This window comes from Ictidomys tridecemlineatus, chromosome 13 (assembly GCF_052094955.1).
Source record: "Ictidomys tridecemlineatus isolate mIctTri1 chromosome 13, mIctTri1.hap1, whole genome shotgun sequence".
Classification (NCBI taxonomy): Eukaryota; Metazoa; Chordata; class Mammalia; order Rodentia; family Sciuridae; genus Ictidomys; species Ictidomys tridecemlineatus.
The window spans coordinates 56,711,526-56,735,416 of record NC_135489.1 but is presented as its reverse complement, the minus strand read 5'-3'; the positions used below and the strand labels follow the sequence as shown (position 1 = coordinate 56,735,416).

The 23,891-nt window shown below is 40.0% G+C and overlaps 1 protein-coding gene and 1 pseudogene across 12 annotated transcripts in view; one reads left to right on the top strand and one right to left on the bottom strand.

Moving 5' to 3' along the window:
* The window catches only part of LOC144369873 (microtubule cross-linking factor 1-like), a 126,508-nt gene that overhangs the window by 57,473 nt on the left and 45,144 nt on the right, over nt 1–23,891 (bottom strand). The gene's annotated exons all lie outside the window — the stretch shown is intronic.
* On the top strand, nt 2,966–3,409 carry LOC144370132 (NHP2-like protein 1 pseudogene; annotated as a pseudogene).

Sequence of the window (23,891 nt, the reverse complement as noted above, 5' to 3'; positions counted from 1 at the left end):
CAAGGATACTTTGAAAAGGAAGAATAATGACAGTTGGCTTATACTAGTCAACACAGAAATAAAATATCATAGTCTGGTGCTGGAACAAAGATACACAGATTAATGGAATAAAACAAAAAGCTCAGAAATAGCTTTAAGAGGATATGAGATTTTAACAATCCAAACAGGTAGCATTTTAAACCAGCATTTTACACTATTCTTTTAAAAGAATGGGGTATGTTGGTAGAATAATGATACAAAACTTGAGATAAGAAAATACTCATACTACATATCAAAATTAATTCAATTACAAATTTAGATGTAAAAAAATTATAAAAGAACCAGGAAAAAATGAATTTCTATTTATTCTTGAGGCATGGCCTTTACAAACATAAAAACAAAACATCCATGGAAAAAGACTAATAGATTGTTAAACATTTTTAACTTTCTTTATATACCAAAAGAAAACACTATGAATATTTAAAGGCAAACTGGAAAAAGAATTCTCTAACCCACAACAGACAAAAGAGTAATATTTTACAAGCAACAGGAGACCCATCTTCATGGGAAAATAAACAAATAGCCCCCCAAATACAACTATTAGTAATTCAAACAAGATACTATGTTGTTGTTTTTTTTTCACTTAGAGATTTACAGAATCAACAAAGTAGGGTACCAAGGGTAAGCAAGCACCCTCAGAGGTGGCATTTCCATGCAGATGAACAGGTGTGGGAAGGTAGGCAGGGTTCTGAAGCAATCCTACCTTACAGAGGACATGTCTTAACACAGTAATCCCACCTCTGGAAGGCACCCTGAGGACACGTGCAGGATCCCATGCAAGATTTACAGGTTAGAATGCTTTTCAACAGCACCTGCTGTGACAGTGAGTGAAGACGCTGGGGTGTTACAAGGATCTTTTTTCCTCTTCTTGTGTATATTTAGGGCAGACCACACGATGTCTTGATTCTCTTATCTTGACACGAATGTACATTGAAGTGATTATTACCAAGCAAGTCAATGTACCCATCATCATCTCTTGGAAAATTACCAAGACACAATACAGCATTGTTAACCCCAGTCCTCATGTCACAAGTTAGGTCTCTACACACAATGATGCTTCCAAAGAATATTGAAAGGTTATGAGAAATGCTCACAATACATTAAAAAGAAAATGTTGGTGACAAATAGCACATATTTTTATCTTAATAAGGATAAAATGTCTTACAGGTGTATGTTAGGAAACTGAGCTGGAGGAAAATGCACCAAAATATTAAGTAAGGATCATCTTCAAGTGACAGAATTATGGGGAATTTTAATTCTTTTTTTGATGGATTTTCAAAGTCCCCAAATTATCTACAGTGTGTGATATTTCCTTTAAGACAACAGAGAAGTGGGGTTGGAAGTACAGATAGAGGGTACAGCACGTGCTAAGCAATATGCAAAGGCCCTGGCTCAATCCCCAGCACCTAAATAAATGGGGGGAGGGGTCTTAAAATTAATACAATTTTTATCTTGAAGATAACAGAAAATAGAAACGATCATTGATCTCCTGTGTTATTAGCCTGGTCCTTCAGGTATATCCTATATGTCTATGGTTGGTTAGAAAGTCTGCTGTCATATATACCTAATTAGAATATGTAAATTAATTAATTTTTTAAAAAATGCATTCTGCTGTCATATATAATTAACTAGAATAAATAAATAAATATTTTTTTTAAAAAAAAGGGAGGAAAAAGACCAGGAAGTGCCCTGAGGGCTGAGCAAATGGGCCAGGTACCCCTCTGCGTTGCAGGTCTCCAAGCATATGGTCCCCTGGCCAAGAGCCAGGTGGTCATGAGTGACAACTGCCATGCCTCCAGCAAGGTCCACATGCCCAGAGTCATCCAAAGTCCTGTCCAGCACAGAGCACTGACAGCCAAGGACTGGGTGGAGGGGGATATAGATCCTGGGTTTAGGGACCCTGGATAATTTGTGTGAGCATTATTCAATGTACCCAGTTTATTTATTTGGATAACTCAGTGATCCACTGGAGTCTCTTCCAAGAATGATGAAAGGAAAGGAAAGGAAAGGGAAAATTCAGACAATCAAAAAAGCACAACCCAGAATAAGGACCTGCTTGTTGATTAATTCTACAGTTTCTTTTGAGTCTGGTCAACTGCCAGCAAATTGGCTCTACATTCCTTTTGAAAAGGGGGTGGGGAAAGCCCTAAAGTTTGTGAATCTGAAATGAATCCTTCTAAGGGTGATGGATTTGCTGAATATTGAATATGATTAAATGAAATATGAAGTTAGGCAACTATTTGGACTTTCATGTCAATTCTTAATGCTTCCTATTTTAAGCCAATGTCTTCCAAGTAATTTCAGAAAAACTGACAAGCACTCAATTGCTAAAGTGTCTCAGAGACAGACTTGAGGCTTAAGATTTAGATTGGTAATAAAAGGAGGCAAATAAAATCAGGAAACTATACAGGATGAGTCAGTGTGGGAGAGAGAGCACAGATGTAGGCTGATGATTTTTAGAATTCTTACAGATTCTAATTATTTAGAAAGCCCGTTGTTTTTTGGCTGGGTTATAGCACACAGAGGAATAAAATCAGATTGAGAAAATGATGGTGATGTCTTTTTCCCTCCCCCCATTCGGATGAGGTTATCAAGATTCTGTAACTCATAATAAAATTCTCATGTAAATGCTATGAGAAGTGCAGGATGAGAGTGATCAGCTTCTTCTACAGCTGGAAATACTAGGTCTGGCTGGGAGATGCCTCCTTCCCTTTCCTCCTCGCTTGTCTTATCAGGGAAACAAGTTCCCCTCCTGCTGGGGGCTCACTGCACCTTGCGCTGCAGTTCCTTTGCAGGATCCAAGACACACAAATCTACTCTTGGGTTCAGTGGAAAATCCTGCCAAGCCATAGCGCAAAGGAAACCCTTTTTCCTAGATCCTGTTAAGAAGCCCATGATAAAGTGGTGAGCCATCAGAACTTCAGTCATGACTGAGGCTGATGTAAATCCGAAGGCCTACCTGTCCCTTGCCCGCCTTACCAAGAAATGATAGGACCTCATTCAGCAAGAAGCTTCAGAAAGGAGCCAGAGAGGCCACCAAAATCCTCAGCGGAGGCATCTCTGAGTTCATCTTGGTGGCAGCCAATGCTGAACCCCTGAAGATCATGCTGCACCTCCCGAAACTATATGAAGACAAGAATGTGCCCTAAGTGTTCGTGCACTCCAAGCAGGCGCTGGGATCTGTGGGGTCTCCAGGCCTGTCATTGCCCGTTCTGTCACCATCCAAAAAGGCTCTCAACTGAAACAGCAGATCCAGTCCACTCAGCAGTCTACTGAAAGGCTCTCAGTGTAAGCCTGTGGCCTCTGCCCTCTTTTCCTCGCCAATCTGCCACCCACCAGGTTATGTACCATACTGTCTGTCTTAGCCTGAAGTCATTAGCTTTCTATTATAAAATATCGTATTTTAAAAAAAGATGATGATATCAACCATCACCATCTGTCTGGCACTTATGCCAAGGGCAATGCCAAACTCCTTATTTACCCATCAGTTATGGACTAAAATGTTGATATCTCCACAATTCATATGCAGAAGCTCTAATACCCAACGTGATAGTATTATGAGGGAGGCCTTTGGGAGATAATTAGATTTGGCTGATGTCCTGAGAGTGAGATCCACATGATGGGATTAATGTGCTCATAAGAAGAGGAAGAGACACCAAAGCTTCCTCTCTGTACCAAGGGAGATTTCATCAATTGTCTACAGGTCAGGAAGGAGCCCTCACCAGAACCCAACCACACCAAAACTACCATCTTTCACTCTGCAGCCTCCCAAACAGTGAGAAATAAATCTCTGTGCTTAATCCACTCAGTCTATAGTATTTTGTTATAGTAACCCAGACTGACTAAGACAATATCTAACCTAAGTCTTACAAGAGGTATATATTATTAACAGACAATAAAACTCAAACTTGGTCAGCAGTCAGGTAATATTTCAAGGTCCCCCAAATTTGGAGATGGGACACCAACCTGAGGCCAACTCCAAGCCTGTGGTCTTGGTAGCGGCCCACGGATACTCACACCAGCCTTCCAGGGCTCTAGTAGCCCACTCTCCCAAATTTGGGTTGTTTTTCTTTTTGTTTTCTCCAGGTTTCTGAGCCCCCAGTTGCTGAGTTTTCTCATAAAAAAAAAATAAATAAAAATATAAACCAAAATCTCTGCCTTTGTTTAGTAAAAGAGTCTGAAGAACTATTGTAGGAAGAATTGCAAATTGTTATGTTCATAGGGTACCTCAGGCATGGCTATGAAATAGAATTTGCTGGCACTCTGGTTACTTCTGAAGGGATCTGAGGCTGCAGACAGAAGTCCTTATTTGGAAAAGTAAGACAGAAAACTATCAACAGTGGGCAAAATACCACAAAGTCAGTGAAGAAAATTATGTTGAGACACTTTGGCTGAAGAAAGTACAGCAATAAAAGCACGTGGCTGTGGATTCAGTGGCCAAGGTCACAGAGGCAACAGCTTGACCAGCAAGCCACAGTGTCCAACACCATGATGCCTACAGGGTCAGAGACCCCCAGCACACTCAACCTATCGAACATTACTTTCTCTTGGTAAAAATGACAGATGATAAAAATGACAGATCAATTGTGAAAATTTGGGGAATAAAACACACATTTGCCTCACACTGTGGGCTGATCCACTGACTCATTTTAAACCCTGGAGACATATATTTCGAAAAATAAAATAAAGTGAAGATGATAAAGTAAAACTGTAAATTATAAATAATATACAAAGATTAAAATCAAAAGTCATGGCCATTATAAAACCATAAGGATACCAAGGTATCTTCCTCCAAACTTGAAGAACCCCAGCCCTGAATGCACACACACACGCGTAGGCACTCAACAGCACCACCAAGCATGACATCATTTAGAATCTGCAGTTCAGAAGCCCCTACTGACTTCCTGAAGAGGGAACCAATAAGTGGCTCTTGCACAGTCAAGAAAATTGAATCTACAGAGATGCATGCCATTTGCCTGTCAGAACTGATGATAAGGCTGTGTAATTTTAAAAACATAATCTGTCTTCCCTCTGGTCTACTGGAAGGAAATACACCAATCTATCAAGAGAGGCAAATTCTTTCCTAGTCAAATGAAGCACTACAAAAGAGCAGCACTTTGAAAACAAAACCAAGCCAAAAAATAATGCAAACAAATATTAAAATGTTGTCCCCTTTTCAAGGAAAACTCATCATTCATTTTTTTTTCCAGAAGTGTGAGATGTAAAAAAAAAAAAAAAAAAAGTACCTTTCTTTAACTTTCAAACAAATTTACACATGAAAAAGTCCTTTGTTAAGTCTGATACTATTTTATAATAATCTACCATCACATCCTATGTACAGTTTAATTTGACTCTGGGCATCCTTCTAAATAACAGAGGATGCTGTTATACTAGTAAAACTTCGTGTGCACATTTGTCAAAACTCAACAAATATAAATTTAATATCTGTTCACTTCAGTATATATGAATTAACTCAAAAAAGTTTAAGCAAAAGTTGAGCTCTAACAATGTATACGAGGAAAAAGTGAATAAATAATTTATTTTCAGATGCTCCAAAAGATGGGTTAATAGATATAGATAGCTAGATGAATAAATGTGTGATAAATCAAGTACAGTAAATGTTAATATAGAATGTAGAGGGTAGGTACATGGGTTTTCACTATAAAATTAAAGTTTGCTATATGTTTGAAAATTTAATAAAATATTGTAAAGAAAATATTAGGCAGATGTTTTCAATCCCTGAAAACCATTAACATTGTGCAGCCATTAAAAATTACAATTACTAAAAAATTTTACTAAAATTTACTAAAAACCTGGGAAATTTTTTATGAAACATCAGCATTTTAAATAAAATGGATAAAAGCATACTTAATATAATCTCAACAGGATTAAATTTTTTTCTCTTGGAAATGTTTGGTAGCTGGTAGTTAAAATACTAGTAGGTGTTATCAATAAGTAACAGAATTATGGCTGGCTGATTTTATTTATTTATTTATAATTCTCCAGCAGTCAAAATTATTAGATGCTCCTAGACATTTTGGTAGGGTTATGCCCTGTTCATAGATTTAGAATGTCAAAAATTGAAAATGCACATAGTACACCTAACCTACTGAGCATCATAGATGAGTAACACGGGACATTGTAGAGGGACAGTCATTTCCCCTCATGATTGCACAGGTGTTTGGGCACAGCACTGCCACTGCCCAGAAACACCAGAGAGGATCATACTGCACATCAGCCTGGGATAAGATCAAACTCAAAATTCCAAGTTTGGTTTTTATTGAATATGTTTGGTTTCTTTTGCACTTCTGTTAAGTCGAATGATCCTAAGTCAAACCATTGTAAGTCAGGGACCATCTATATTACACTTTCAAATCAGAAATAATGTTATTTCTTAAAAACAATGGAACATATCTATAAAGCAAACACTCCAACACCTCCATTAAACCTTTGCCCTGCCTCACCTGGCAGGGATGCATAAGACTGATGGACTCGTACCAGACAGAAATAAGCAGGAAATTAAACCAGAGGATTAACCCCCAGGCAGGATTAGGTCCATGCTACTGGGGATCATCACGTACATCTTGGCACAGAGGACAAAGTAGGGACTAATGGACGTTTGGGGATAGCAAATGGAACTCTGAAACACTAATTGCCTTCCAGGCTGAAGTCTTCCCATCTGAGAAGCTCTCCTACCAGGCGAGGCCTAATAATATCCTGTCTGACTTACTGACCCGGATCCGCCTAAGATCCTTATTATCTGCAGCCACTGCTAGGTTCCATTAACTACGCACCAAAGTGTTCAGAAATATCAAACATGTCCCTGGCTGGCATCCTGCATAAAAGCCACTCCTGTCCCTTGGGTAAATTCTCATCTTCAAGCAGAGGCTCCTTTGATTCCTACCTTTAAACATCTATCAGGACACACTATTTAAGTGACTCTTTAGGAGCAAAATTTTTGCCCCCCAGTTTCATGATTCTTATGGAGTAAAAGTGTTCCCCCGCCCCCTTCTCCATTAGCCTCTACATATCTTGGGAATTGATGATTCAATTAGGCAAGAGCTGTAACTGAGCTGCAGGGGAGGAGAAGGATGCTACCTGCTCACAGAGCATAAGGAACCCCACCCCACCCCACCGCCCAGGCCAAAGTGCTGTTCTGAGGCTGCAGAAGGGGTTGGCCAATGCTGGCCTTCTAAGCTGGGTCAGTTGGTGAGGGCTTGAAATAAACATGCTTCCAAAAGAAGGTAACCTGGAGCACAGGAACATCATCCAAGAACAATACCTGCCCTGGGGTTAAGGATGGGCACAGAGCAGAGGGAGGGGCTGCCCTGGCTGGCACCTGCTCACTCTCAGCTCTGTCCTGCTTCGGATATGCCAAGGAAAAAGCCTGCAGGGTGGGGATACAGCTGGGAACAGGCATTCTGCAGAATAACACAAACAATCCTAGCTTCACACGATGAAAATCAAACAAGGCAATTTTATTATCTGCAGGGCTGCCTTCTTTCAGTGAACATGCAGGCTAAGAAGGCTGATATCCCAAACTAAATATTTCTAATAACATTATGATATTTATGAGACAGAACATCACATACAGTTTAAAAGCATGTTCAGGCGCCAGACTAGGTGTTTCCACTGCGGCCCTTCAACAGCTAAAGCAGACAGCCACCACCGACTCCAGTCCCTGCTTCAGGACCCAAGTCCGTACCTCTGATACAGAATGGTGACAACAACACAGAAACTACAGAGAATCCTTCCAGCAGCATGGTTCCAATAACTCATGTCCACTGAGGACAGAACATGGTAGACTGACTCACAGAACAGAAACAATGATGGAGGGGACCTCATTAGACATCATACTGTGTGCTCCTGCGGAAATGCAGGGTTGGTGTGCTCAAGAGCTGTACCTTGCTCACATATGGAATCTGCTTTGTGCTTTTATCTAATTTCTTGTCATCTAGTTGATCCCAAATCTATAACTGGATTCTCATATGAAATTCTGTTCTCAGAAAGTCCATGAATTACCAGATCTTTATCTACAATCTATAAAATCCTGGAGGGTCTTGTGTAGGGATAGAAGAGCAAGAGTAGGCACTATTGTGCCTTGAGGCAGCAATTTCTTAGGATGGCTCCTCCTGGGGCTAGATGTGAGTCCATTTGTGCGACCAAGCTGGATTCTAAAGGTTTTTGAGTTGACAGGAGGAAGAGGCTCATCAGGAAGTACTGTCTGACTGAAAGCCCATCAAGCTTCCTTCTCAGAAGTGGCTGACGTGGCTGTCTGCTGGGACAGACAGGATTGAGTCTGCATGCCTACCTCTGAGCTATCACCCAGCCAAGGACTACAGCACATGTTCTAGGTCCTCTTTACACTTACATCCTCTGTTTTTGCTCTTCAATAAAATCACTCCCACCCAAAACAGAGAGTGAGGCTTCCCTGGAGGAGGTAGGAGGAGGATGTGGGAGAAGGTTATGTCCCATGCACACACATTACCTCATCATTGGTCTTCGCACACTTTGTGCTGCTTAGGGCACTCATTCTCTTGAGGATGGACAGTGTGAATCATGGCCCCTCCCTCAGTAACCCAGGAGGAAACTGAGGCTCACAAAGGTTAACTGCTTTGCCCAAAGATCTGTGGAGGAGGAGTGGATCCTTTCTCTGGGGCACTCCGCTCTACAATGTCACACATGTTTCTTAAGCACATATGCCCACTAACAGTGCTGAGACATGGCATTGAGATGTCTCTGCTTTGCCAATCAGTCATCTGTTCAGTCATCCTTCTCCCCTTCCGAAAGCACAGCACAGCATGATGTCTTTGTGCAGTCACACTGTGTGTCCATCTTTCTCATGCCTCTGCCCCTTTCATTGGCAGCCAGAAGCAATGCCAGACATAGATCCAACTCCTACCATTTCTGTGCAACCTTTCTCAGTATACCTGCTTAACCACTTCAGTGTTTGTTAGGGAGGCAAACATGCTCCAAAACACTAACTGGTGTTCAGAGGGAGGGCTCTGGAGATTTAAGTGACAAATGGACTGCAGACAGGAAAATGCCAGGTGAGAAAGGCTTTCTTTTTAACACGTCCCAGTGGATATCAGTTGACTTCTCTTGGGCCAGCCATGCTGCTTAAGTTTTGAGTCAGCAATATAGCATTTTTTGGTCACATACCTCTGGATCCCATTATCTGACTTTTAACTATTCTCTTGGGTATTTTATGTGTTCTCTTTTTATTACCTAGAGTATAATAGTACCTCTGATTTCTTATGAGTTGAAAGTGTAATTTCAACTGGTTGCTGAAGCCTCCACAGTATGCCTTCAGAAAAACTTTGAAAATTGAAATTATAGTTTGTTTTGTATTAGATGATCAACTTCATTCTGAAATTGGCCCAATATCTTCAAGAAATTTTCACTTTTCCAGCAATCCTGTGAAAGCATGTAAGCTATGTGGGTAAAAGGGAAAAGTGCACAAGAACACAGGATTTAGGCTGGGGGTGCAGCTCAGTGGTAGAATGCCTGCGTAGGCAAGCACAGGATCCTAGGTTCGAACCTCAGCACTTCAAAAACAAAAACCAATCCAGGGGCTTCCTGTCCAGATCTAGGCAGATCACTCTTTCTGTATCTTGGGGCTACTTTCTGAGCTCCTGATGTTTCAATGTCCTTATTTATGAGTGGAAATAATAGTACAAACTGCCAAATATAAAGTGTTCTTACAAGGATTAAATGAAATATGACACTCAATAAGTCATAATCATAAAAAACAAATATTAGCCTGTCAAGCAATTATGATTCTTTTCTTGGTTAATATTTTCAAGTGCTAGCTGAGTACAGTATCCAAAGTACATGAATGAAGACATGAATTGATATAAACATACTTTATATACAAACAAAAATACGAAAAATTGTGTTCTATATGAGTAATAAGAATTGTGATGCATTCTGCTGTCATATATTTAAAAAATAAAAGCAATTAAAAAAAAAAAAAGAACACAGGGGTGACAGTCCCAGCTACTCAGCAGGCTGAAGCAGGAGGTCACTTGAGCCCAGGAGTTCAGGACCAGGATAGGGCAACATAGCAAGACCCTGTATCTTAAAAATAATAACAACTTAGCTGGGCACTATGGTGCACACCTATTATCCCAGTGACTCAGGAGACTGAAGCAGGAGAATCAACAAGTTTGTGAGGCCCTCTCTCAAAATAAAAAATAAAAAGGATTGGAGATGTGGCTCAGTGGTTAAGCACCCCTGGCACTATCCCCTGCCCAAAAAAAAAAAAAAAGAAAAACCAACAAATTAATGTTAATCATCCTATCCTTTTTTATTTTGGAAAAATATAGAAAAAAATCCATTATTAATCATTCTAGCTTTCTTTTCTCTTTAGAAAACCAACGTTTTCTAAATGTTTGGGAGGAAAGCTTTTTTTAGTCTACGTGGAAAATGAGTATTTGGAGTATAAATTTTTTCAACTGTGTGGTTTCTGCATGTTTTTTTTTTTTTTGTATTTGGAACAGAATTTATATAATCTAGAACCCTAACTTCACATCACAGGTCATATAATTTCTACTGTAAAAATGCCTTACCATTGGGGCTGGGGTTATGGTTCAGCGGTTGGGTGCTGCTCACCTCACATGTATGAGGCCCTGAGTTCAATCCTCAGCACCACAAAAAAATAAATAAATAAAAATAAAGGTATTGTGTCCAACTACAACTAAAAAATAAATTTTAAAAAATGCCTTACCCTTATCTGTTAATAATTCATAGTAAAACAGGTATTATTTCTATCTGAGAAATGTTTTCCACAATACAATTAAGTATATCAAAAGTCAATCACAGAAATGGTTTCACTCTGGATTTATGGGATGAGTCAAACCACTAGGAGAAAAATGATGATGTACATTCTCCCCTCACTATTAGGTCCTAATTGTTAAAGAAGAGAGTCTCTTCTTGATGACTGAGAGGTTTAGGTTTTTTCCTTCAGCATATTAAAATAAAATGAACAATAAGGCTGAGAGAGATTGGTTGAACTGCAGGACACATAAAAGCACTAAGGGGAAGAAAGGGAAAAACAAAGAGATGAGGAAACCTCTTCCATAGAACAGCTCCTGCCTCTGGCTTTAGGTGGACATTGAGACACACAGTGTGACATGGACAGTCTCCTTTATGGTCTGTGACATCAGCCAGCTACTCAAATACACAAAATCTTCCCTTGACATGAACCAACTTCCAGTCAGAAAAATGAGGAAAGTCTTAGATAACATCCTGCGGGGTTTCACGACAAGTTAAATCTTCATGTTCCAGGTTGGTGCCACGGCAGGAGCCCCCGATCAACCTGCCTCTCATCTGGCCCAGGATGTCCCCTCAATAGCCTGCTCCTTTCTTAGGCATTTTTTCTCTTCCTCTATTTCTAATCCTCCCATCATTTCTGGGTTTCAGTTCTGTTTTCTTCCACACAACTGAAAACCAGGCAGAACAACTCAGCACACACTGTCACAAGGCCTCCTTCACCGGGGACAGACACTGGGCGTTTTGTTCTAAAAGAGGGCATTTTGAATGGACTTGGCTGTGAGTCAGCATTCCAGGGTGGAGACTTTCTTTGCGCACTTGGCAGGTAACTTTATTCTATCAGATGTATAGCAGACTTTCTAGGTACCAAAAAAGAATCAATAAAGAAATTGATAGGAAGAGAAAGAATATACAAAAACCGAAAAACAATATGGAGTGAGGGGAGGGAGCTGATCATGGGACCAGCACAGAAGGAGCTACTATGATGACAAGTGGACAGAGACATATCTCTCATCCTCTGCAAAGGGGCCCAAGGGAGAAGAGGCCGATTTCCCCATCCTTCCTAATCAACTCTTTCAACCAATTTCTTCTCACCTGTCTCCTGTAGAACCTCAAGTCTCATGCTTTTTCTCTGTCACCCACAGACTATCCTTCCTGCTATACCTTGTACTTCACATGCCAATGTCTCCTTGTTCCTCCTTGTTCCTTTGGCCACTATCACTATTGTTCCATCCCTGTGGGAGTTCCCAGGAGCTCACTCTCTGCTCTCAAGGACAAAGCCACAAGGTCATCATCAACTCCCCCCTCTCCTCATTCCACATTCATAACCTGCCACCATTGAACATCATCTTTTAGATCTTCCTTCTCCTCCCACAGTCAAAGGAAGACCTTATCATCTTGATCCTTCTATTGAACCTCCCAAGTGGCGGTGCCACCAGAGGGTGACTCTTCTCAATCAATCCTCAACTATTTAATGATGTTGGGGAGAGTGGAGGAAGCCACAGAGACAACTCCATCTAGTTTAAATGTCACCCTGTACTTGCACTGTGGCTGCTTCTCTGGCTGACATACATGTTCTGTGCTGTACAGGATTTGTAGGTCCGTGGTCAGTGTTACATATGGAGGTCATAATGCAATGCAAGGTACTCATTTTCAGTGACATGTGGATACCATTCATCTGCCCTCTAAAAAAATCTCAACCCACAGAAAGATACCCCTTTAAAACACTAACCATCAGAAACTCAAATAGATACTGGTACAGCAATATCCACAAATGCATTATTTACAATAGCCAAAAGATGACAGCAATCCAAGTGTCTATCACCAGATGAATGGATAAACAAAATGGAATTATATTCAGTCATAAAAAATAATAAAATTCTGTAATGTGGATTAACTTTGAGAATACTGTGTTAGGTTAAAAAAACAGACAAAACAAGGACAAATGCTGTATTACTACACCCATACAGATATTTATATGATATACCTTAACAAGTTCATTAAAACAGAAGACAGAATCAAAGTTACAATGGGCTGGCAGTGGGCAGTGGGGATAGTTATTGTTTATTGGGTGCTTCAAATGGCTTTGGGGGATGATGAAAATATCCTTGAAATAGTAGTGGTGGTTGCCAAACTGTTGAGTATATTTAATGCCACCCAACTAAATGCTTAAAAGGGTTAAAACTTTTATGCATACTTAGCACAGTAAAAAAAAACACTAATTACATCCATAATAGTCTATTTTAAGAATTGTAAAGAACACTTTCCACAAAAACTCTACATATGGATTGCTACAGCTTACATTTTAAGTGTCACTGGCAATCCCATGATTTACTGCACTTTCCATGCATATAGTACTATACGTTCTTCTTTCCCTCCTTTTATGGCCAAAGAAGCTAAGATTAGCTAGTACTGTTTTTAATCTGTAAAATACACACTCAGACGGACTCGTAACTGTTTATAAAATATTTTGAACTAGCAACTTTTAAACAGAGACCAAAACTTAGCAAGTTTTATTTTCAATCTTACTGTTATTTTTTTTTAATGATAATACACATTTTAAAAATTTACTTTCTTACACCTCTCTCAAGGTAGTTTCTCCTCCATTGACATTTCAAGGCCATAAAACTTTGGTCAACTATTCCATGTACGGTTTCTTCATAAAAACTAAATTTCTCATCCCCTGATTTATTTCTATAAAAAATGTTCCCAAAATTTACCAAAAAATACTAGTGAGAGAAATTTTGATTGTTGATAGAATTATAAAATCTTAAGACTTCTTGTAAGTACAAGTTGTGCACTTGCAAGAATACCTTTTACAATACTTTATATGTGCACACTTTGCGTGCGCGCACATGCGCGCGCGCACACACACACTACTGTTTCTCATGGAAATACAGAAAGAAAAAATGAAGTAAAGGAAGTTGTAAAGAATGGAGGTAAAAAGGGAAGGAAGACAAGACCAACTTCAAATATTACATTTGATTCCTGGGTACAGTTCTAGCTAACAATCTCCCTCAGCCTCTGTATCTCCGGTACATTAACAAACATTTTGTTTTCCTTGTGTGTCTAATAACTAGCCAAACACTTGTATTCAAGATCTCTCCTCCCAACAGCACCTCAGGAGGTATAAGTTGTTACTTTCTCCTCACATATCAGGGAACAGCCTCTAAGAAAGTAATTCTCCCATCCCAAAGCCGGAATCTGGACCTGGTCTCTTTCAGCTCCAGTTTCTCCACAGCTTGGTCCTGCCTCTCAGAGGAGGGAGCCTGAGAGGAAAGCAGGTCAGAGACACAACAGGGCCATTCACCTCCATGCTGACGGCTCTCATGAGTCAGATGACGTGTGAGGTCAGCACACATTCCAGAAAAGTATGTGACAAGGAAGAATACTATGGCATTGGTATTTGGGGGCCTCTAAAGTAGAAAAATAGGACTATAAATACTTCTCACACAACCAGAGGCATTTCACATTTACCTGTTTCTTATAGTAAAAGAAAGGATTCCATGCCTCAAGGATGGAACCCAGGCTACAGTATTGGGGTGGATAGCCCAGGACACTAAGGTCTATTCAGTAGCAACTCAGAATCCCAAACCATATTGACCTTCCTCAGTCACTCATATGTACCAGTCTTGTGCTCTACCTTCTTCAAGCTCTGGGAGCCCTGTAAATCCACGTCTAGTGTTTTCTGGTTACAAGTAGAAACAGAAAAACCTGTTATAGCAATAGTTGGCCATTCAGGGGCCATTGTACTTTTCAACAGAAACTTATGCCAATTACATGCTTCTCCAAAATCCTGAGCTTGGGAGGTCAACTCCCTCTTAATAAGGGCCTCATTATGGGGTACTCTGCTTTTTTAAATGTGTTTTCTTCCCACGAGATTATTTTCCTGTTGTTTGTGACAACTGACAACCCCTTGAGTGCTCTTAGGGGGAAGTGGTATTCCTAGCTGTGTGGAAGAAATAAGCAACTCTTCAACCTCAAAGAGCCAGTGTTCCAGCCCAATCTTTGAAATCAGTAGCTTTCTGAATTCCTCCCAAACTTGGTTTGGCCATATGACTCAACACCAGGTAAGGTTTAAAAACAAATACAAGGCTGAGCTCCAAGAAAGATCTTGAAATGACTTCACAATTTTTTTTCTACTTTGAGAAGAATAAGCATTTACTTGTGGACACTAAGCCACCCAGCTGCACTTTGCAGAGGGGCTTGTGTGGTGGCCTGTCAGAACATTAGCGGTGAGTTCAAAAGCATCCAGAAGCATCTGTGTGTATGATCTACTTTTACTTAAGTTTTTCCACTCAAAGGCAATTTTCCTCAAATACAATCCCAAATATGAATTTAAAACAATGATGATTCCTGCAACCCACTCCTTACCCCTTGTCATCCTTTTATTTTCTGTTCCTTAACTGTAGACCAGAATGGGCTAATCTTAGAGGAGGTACTTCAACTGAATTTTACTAACTGCAATGAATGTAGGAAAACGGGAGGCATTTTTGAGAAAAATACACAAGATTGGTTTATTCAGTCCTCCTCATCTGGTTTCTGAAAACCTTGTCACGTTTTCCCAGGTATACCATGGTGTGCAACAAAATAATTTTGTTCCCTTGTGTTATCTGTTATTGTCTGACTAATGTCTAAGCACAAATACCTGGTAGCCAAGAATTCCCAATTGAATTAGGTCCCCTGTCCCGTAAGAGATAAGAGTGTACAAATATGTCATAAGCATGAACAATTTCAGGAAAACTTCAACTGCTCAAAGCACCACAGTACTAACTTATGCAAGTCCAGGCTCTTATAGATGTATCAAGTCCTAAGAGCTGGAATCCTCAAACAGAAGCATCATGTTTATCCCAGATGAGATTAATCAACCTGGAAAATGTATCTGCTGTCTTCAGTTACCCCAAATCCTATGGATAAAGGAAGCCCTAGGTGACGAACAGCACTAATATATAGAAGAAAGTGTCCCATAAATTTATGTACACCTAGGAAATGTGCAGTGAGCCATAGTTCAAAAAGTAGAAAAGCTTCACAGTGGTATGTCTGGCATAATTCCTGAGGGCTTGGAAGTGGATGCTATCCATCAACTGTATGAGTCATTACCAACAACACTTCTCAAAAGAGCAGCTTGCCCAATATTGTTTTATCTTTCATGGATAAAAAGCAAACAACCAGCCTTTCAAAACTTTTTTTTAGCCAAATCCATAGTCCTAAAACCAGTTAAAGGAAGAAAAATGTATCTATGTCAAAAGAATACATATATATTGTTGCTGAATAACAACAACAATAAAAGACAATGATAGCATTTAACATACAGAGTTTTTTAAAAACCCTATTGCTCTTAAAGAACTATGAACCTTTATCAGACTGCTTTTATTAGAAGGCAACATTCCTTTAAAATTTTGAAAATGTAAGTGATCTTCTTTTATGTGCATCTCCAAATGGATCTTTGCACTTGCTTTAGATATGCTTTTAAAAGATGACAAGGGTCAGAGGGGTAAACACACCTCATTCCTAATCTAGATTCCTACAGGAGCTGCAAGAGCTAGCTTGTAGCTTCTGAATGATGGTCAATGGGCTCTACAGCCTTTCCTACTTTTGTGTTTAACCTGCATTTTCTATAAAACGTATTATGGGAATTTTCTTAAAAGACCCCTTCTGTAGGTGAATCTTCATTACAAAGTTTGCTGGAAGCTTCTTGATTGCCAGAACACACATCTTTAGTTCATACAGGGAATGCATACTGATCCAGCATCCCCAAGGAAAGCTGAATTCCACACCAAATTCACAGGGTAATAAACCTTTACTCTGTAGAAAATATAACTTGAAACAATACAAACAAAAGAGTCAACTACCATAGAGAGTTATCATATTCTAGACTCCTGAAAATTGTGAACCCAGGCACAACATTGGAAGAACCAGTACAGGTTGGGTATTTATGTTAGACAACATTTCATCACTGTGACCAAATACGTGACAAGAACTACTTAGAGGAAGGAAAGTTTATTTCGGTTCCATTCACGGTCAGCTGACTGCGTTACTCTGGGCCTGAGGTAAGGCAGAACATCATGGTGAAAGGGCATGGTAAAAGAAAGCTGCTCAGCTCATCACAGCCAGAAAGCAGAGAGGGAGAAGCCAAGGACAAAATATAATCTCTAGGAACACACCCTCAGTGACCTACTTAAGTCAAAATGATCTATCTATAGTTACCACACAGTAATCCATTCAAATTATTAATCTGCCCAGTGTTACAGCTCTCATAATCAAATCATTTTACTTCTGAACAATTGTTGTTTTAGTCAACTCTTCAATTGCTGTGATTAAAACACCTGACAAGAACAATTTTAGAGGAGGAAAAGTTTATTTAGTTTATTTCAGCTGTCCATAGACAGCTGGCTCCATTCCTTAGGGCTCAAGGTAAGGCAGAACATCATGGTGGAAGAGTGCAGCAAAGGGAAGCGGTTCACATTTTGATCAGGAAGCAGAGAGAGCAAGAGCAAGCACAAGAGAGAGAGACTCCACTCACAAGATACAAAATATATACCCAAAGGCACACCACCAGTGACCCACCTTCTCCAGGCACAGCTACCTGCCTTGAGTTACCACTCAGTTCCATCAGGGTATTTATTACTGATTGGATTCAGGTTTTCATAACCTAATCATTTCACCTCTAAATATTCTTGCATGGTCCCACATATGAGCTTTTGGGGAACACTTAATATATAAACCATAACAATTGCCTAACATGAGCTTTTCAGGGAATACCTCATATCCAAACCATAATAGTATTCTTTATCTGAAGTGTCTAGGACCAGAAAAGTAAAAAGTATATTGTTATTTCAGATATTTTTCTAATTCTAGAATATCTGCATATAGGTAATGAAATTTGGGGGGTAGGATCCAAATCAGAACAAAAAATTTATTAATATTTTCATATATATATTATATGTAGGTCTGAAGATAATTCCATACATGTTTTTTAATAGTTTTGTGCACGAAACAAATTTTCATGGTGTGGAATTCTCCACTTGTAGTGTCATATCAGTGCTCAAAAAGCTTTGAATTTTGGAGCACTTCAGAGTTTGGATATTTGGATTATGGATGCTCAACCTGTATTTTTAACTCACAATTACTCTTTTAGAAAAACCATTGTGCTGTTTCCTGCATTCTTATGTGGAGTTTATAGGATATAGGTCGACCTCTTCCTCATGTCTAGGGCTCTGTTTATCAGCCCTTGGAGACTTTACCATGGGGCTCTCTGGATGACTATTCCATGGTGCTAATGCTGTTCCCCCTCACTCATCTTTAGGGGTCAGTGGTGCTTCCTCTTAGCCCTGCTACTGTCAAAATGATCAGGGGTTGGGATACTAGGAAACCATAACCATTAGAAGTAGATAAAAAGGGCTGGGGTGGTGGCTCAGTGGTAGAGCACTTGCCTAGCACATGTGAGGCACTGGTTTGATCCTCAGAATTACATTAAAAAAATAAAATAAAGTTATTTTTAAAAAAAAAAAAAAGGAAGTAGCAGTAGTAGATAAAAATCCAGCGAGGTTTCATGTGTAAAGGCTTTTTGCAAGGATATCTCACCCACCACGCACATCCCTTGGGATTCACTACATACAGCTCCTTTGGGGATTCAGGGACTGCTTTCTTTTTTTTAATTGCTCTGGGATTTGTGACCATATTCCAAATGCTTCAAGGTGATAAGACACGAATTCTGAATAAGTGGGACTCCACCACATAAAGAGACAAAGACACACTCTCATCTTTCACACTTGTCCTTTCTCCTTTCCCTATAAAAAGTCTCTAAATTTCTCCTTTTTCCCAAAACTTTGCCTCTAACCTTCAATATTCCTGAAACTCCACCTACATGAGAATTTCATCTCTTGTCTTGATATAAATGATTCTTTGTTTTATGGCTAAGGCTGAAATCTCACAAGGTTCTGTAGCAGACATGACAAGGGCAAGTCACCAGAGACCTGAGGAAGGCCCAGTATCATATGAAAGAGACCTCAACATGCATATGCCAAAAGCTCAGGCACCTGACACCCAAGACAGGGGTGTTAACCTGCCTTACCTCATGCACGGTAATTTTCCTACTGAAAACAAACCTAACAACGTAGATGAAAATATATGAGTGCTGTGTGTTCTATTACGGCACAATATCCATAAGCAAATCCTGTTGCAAGCAGGACTGTATTGCCTCAAAGAGGATGAAGCTTAGTCTTTAGGTGGTTTATGCAGTAAAAATAGTCATGAACTATCACAAAATAGGTCAGGTTATCCTGGGGGCCCCAAGAGATGTCCTGGAACTCTCAAAAGCTGTACTGGCTCACGAAGGTTTTCTGGGGCAGAGTTGGTTCCAGGGAAAACAAGCAAAACAGGGTTCAATTGTCCTTGAAGTGTTCCTGGCAGAAAGGCAGGCTGGCCTGGCTTATCACTCCTTCATGAAGAGTAACAAGTGTTCGCTGGGGGGCCAGGGCTAGAGAACAACCTCCCCACACCCCCATCCCTTCCTATGGTTGAGGAGAGAGAACTAAGGACTCAACACTAGTGTTCTATACTGATGTGGTCATTTTCATTTCAAATGTAACAACAAGCAAACAAAATCCAAAAGGGTACTTGCAACCTTAGCATCAGAAGGCATGTGTCTTGAACCCCGCCCTGCCACTTGCATGATCTCATACAAGTCCTTTGGTGACCCTGAGGCACAACAGCCCCCTTCATGGAAAAGTGGACAACTGACTTGGAGAAGAGGTTTGCAGTCACCATGGCATGGAAATATCCGGGGAACACAGGGCATCACTCAAGTGTGTTATATCATCAATGCAGCCATCTTCACAAAAAAGTTGCCCAGGAACTCCAAAGTGATGTTTTTGTGATTTCGGTTAAGTTCCACTCCACACTCCCACAAGAGCACATCTGAGCTGGTGAAGGGCCAGACTGCTTACAGCCAAGGGAGCTCTTTGATGCTGTCAAGTAGAATGGATCAAAGAGTTGGGGCAGAGTTTCCCATGGATTCCACTTTCAAGCTATTTCCTTCCCAACAAAAAGCCTGAAGAGTTAAGCCTTCTTTCCATGAATACTCCTACACTTCACACCTCACAGAGACAGAGGCCAAGAGATGGAGAGCAAGGAAGAACACAAGACAGGGAAAGGAGAAAGAGATAACATGGGTATCAGGAACAACTATACCCATTCTATGCTATAGCTCTTAGGAACCAGGAAGTTATGGTTATCAAAATACAGACAAATCAAATCATATGCCATTGTTCTTGATAGAAATATTATGAGGTGACTTGGTTCACATTTTTCTCTAACACCAGTATATCATTATTGAGCACTTGCTGGCTAATTTTTGTTGTTTCACATTGGGTATCTCATCATTTGTATATTAAAAAGCCAAAGTTGGGCTGGGGATGTGGCTCAAGCAGTAACGTGCTCGTCTGGCATGCACGGGGCGCTGGGTTCAATCCTCAGCACCACATAAAAAATAAAATAAAGATGTTGAGTCCACCGAAAACTGAAAAATTGATATTAAAAAATTCTCTCTCTCTCTCCTCTCTCTAAAAAAAGCCAAAATCAAGGACGACTACATTATTTACTTGTGCCTGGTATAATATTACACACATAGGTGTTATTTTATAGATGCTTGTTCAAAAATAAGAGAGAGACCAAGGAAGTAGGGGAGAAAAAAATGTTAATAGTTGCTTATCACACAAGTCTGTAGGAATGTTTATTTTTTAGTTTTCGGCAGACACAACATCTTTGTTTGTATGTGGTGCTGAGGATCGAACCCGGGCTGCACGCATGCCAGGCGAGCGTGCTACCGCTTGAGCCAAATCCCCAGCCCAGCAACAGGATTTTAAAATAGTTTGAAATAAGAAAACTAACATACTGTAATCTTCGAGGCTTGGGAAGCCAAGGCAGGAGGATCACATGTTCAAAGCTAGCCTCAGCAATTTAGAAAGGCCCTGAACAAGGGCTCAAAATAAAAAATAAAAAGAGATAGGATGTGGCTTAGTGGTTAAGTCCCCCTGGGTTCAAGTCCCAATACAAAAAATAAAAGAACTAACACATATTTGAAACGTAAATTATATACCCAAAGTATATGTGGTGAAATGGCTCTATATTAAAATAGTCACAAATAATAAGAATCCTCTCAGATTTTTACCTATTTATAATATTGTGTTTTTCATATTTTTGTGTAATTAGGAGACAACCTCCATGGATCCCACACTCCTACATCCTGCTGGGCAGGGCATGAACACATTTCTCAGGACTACTTGTAGTAGTCCCTGAGGGATGATGTCCTCTGCAACAAAGGGCTGAGGATTTACTTAACAGAAAATGGTATAAGATGGCTATTGAGGGCTGGGGGTGTGGCTCAAGTGGTAGTGCGCTCGCCTGGCATGCGTGCGGCCCGGGTTCGATCCTCAGCACCACATACAAACAAAAATGTTGTGTCCAACGAAAACTAAAAAAATAAATATTAAAAAATTCTCTCTCTAAAAAAAAAAAAAAAAAAAAAAAAAAAAAGATGGCTATTGATAGGGGATTCCCCAAGATCAGGGCTCCTAAGCTGTGACACCAGCCCACTGTGTGCATTCCTCTAGGACCATAGGTCATACTTGCTGGACTTGAGGAATTGACTGTGCTGATCTTGCCTGCCGTCCTGAGTCATGAGACTCCTTGTCTCTGATCTAGGAGCCTCATGCCTTCTGTCCACTTCCAGGAAGTAGCAGAAAGCTAGCTTGTTAGTTTGTAAGTAGCATAAAATCAAATCCCAGATCTAGCAATATTTTTATTTTAAATAATGATTATCTCTAATCCAAAAAATAGAAAGAAATGGCTTTATAGTTGAATTTTAAAAAACCTATATTAGAAAACCATGCTTCTAATGATAGCATTTACCACACGATACTTTTTAAAATGATCTTAAATTTCATGAAAGCTTTCTTGCCCATGTTGGACTCTTCTATGCCCAGTTGTGCCTGTGTATGAAGAATTTTATTTGTGCCACATATACACCCTGCCAGGCAACCCTAATATCCAAGAATTTGGCTTATTTGTTCTACTCTCATCCCTTTTGGGGGGTTTCTGTAGCTCTGCCGAAGCCAACCATGAAAGTTGACATCAGTAGTTAAAAAACAAAACAAGACAATAAAACACCTGTCTTTGGCTCAGTTCCATCCTTTCTCTTTACAGTAGCAGGTCAGAAGAACATCATTAGAAATGGTGACCTGTACACACATTTGGAAGTTGGCCTACAACATTCGCTGACCTTTCTCACGTTCAGTTCTCTATGGCACCGTACTGAGGCCCCACCTATGGCTTCCTGTGAACTGCACAAAATTCCGGAGCCCCTTCAACCCACCCCTTCTGGAGGGGAGGGGCCATGTTTTAGAATAAAACTTGGTTCCAGCAATAGGGTACCTACACACCCACCAGCAGCATCTCCATAATACCCCATACATGGACACTTCATTCATCATCACTTCTAGACCTTATTTGTGATAACGTTTTTCAGTATTATTCTTTTGGAATTAACATCTGGAATAAAATTTCTGAAAAGTTATCCCCCAAGACCCTTGGAAGTACTCCATGTATCTGTGGAATAAAAACTATTATAGGTTAGGACTGAAAATGCTTTCACTCTTTGTTAACTTGCCGTTCCATATGCTTTCCTCTGAGACAAAGAGCCAGGCCAGGCCTTTCTCCAAATCAAGTCAGAGTTGCTAAAAAATAAAATTGTTTTAAAAAGCCATAAAACAAGAAAAATTGAATTAAAAGTTATGTTGATAACTATCAGTTATCTGTCAGTGTTCTTGAGCAGATAGTCTGTGGACATTTAAATATTAAAAAAAAATTTAAAGCAGATTTTTCAAAACTATAATTCAGGACTTCTATATGCAGATGACCTTTACAAACAGTCCCACAATATTTATATATTTTATTCAAAATAAACTATTCAATGTTCTCACTTAATTTTACCTCACAGTTAGCAAGACAACCCTGACCGCATCCCCTTCTCCCTAAATCATCCCTCTGCACATCTGCCCTCTGGGACCCAGGATGTCCCAGAACATCAAGGTCCTCTCCATCCTCTGACTCCACCCTCCTGCCTCCCCCTCTTCAGACTGGTGACTTTTCAACACTTCATGCCCAGGTTAACAAATCTTTCAAAGGAGAATCACATGGACTCTATCTGCCCCAATTCAGAACATTTCTAACAATCTAGTCTTTGTAATGACAATGAAAAGAATTACTTTTTACTGCAACACCCTCCTCTTCCACAACAGCACCAATCCTACTTCAACTGCACCTCCCCTGTCCTCACTCTATCTATGGGCTTCTGCACTGGTACAGTGGGATTCAGAATGTGAGAGTTCACCCTCTATTTCCTTGACTGTAGAAGGGCACGGGGCCAAAACCCTCTATACAAAAAAGCAATTGTTTTCAGGGTGTTAATATATGGTAAATGAGAACATCCCAGGGAGAAATCATAGCACAGAATTTAAGTTTCCTAAACAGCACCAATCCATTCTGAAAGGATTTACATGGCCAACCGTTGAGCACAGCCCAGAGCAGTAGTAACAGCATAGATAAAATATCATGTTACACCCCAGGTGGTCACTGGAAGAGACATGTTTAATGTCTATGCATACAAAACTTAAAACAAAGAAGCAAGCGCCTGGTGCAATAATACCCTTCTAAAAAATTCTTTTGACTGAGTACACACAAGCTATGTCCAAACACGTCAAAAATCTGTATAAACATTCAAGTGAAAGTATAGAGTCAGCAGCAACCCAAGCCTTACAAATCTCTTTTCTGCATAAATATTTTCTTCTTCATAGAATGTTATTCTATGTTACTCATAGAAAGCAGAAACATACAGTCCCTGTGTTGACAGAAAGACACGCACACAGATCATAAACACATGCAGTCATATGTGCATACCCCCTTGTCCTACTGCAGGCCTGTGCATAGAGGCTCTGATGGTTAGCCTTCTTCTTCCTCAGAGTACATGAAAGCAGAGGGGCCCTGGTACAGTGACCTGGTCATGATAGACACTCTGTAAT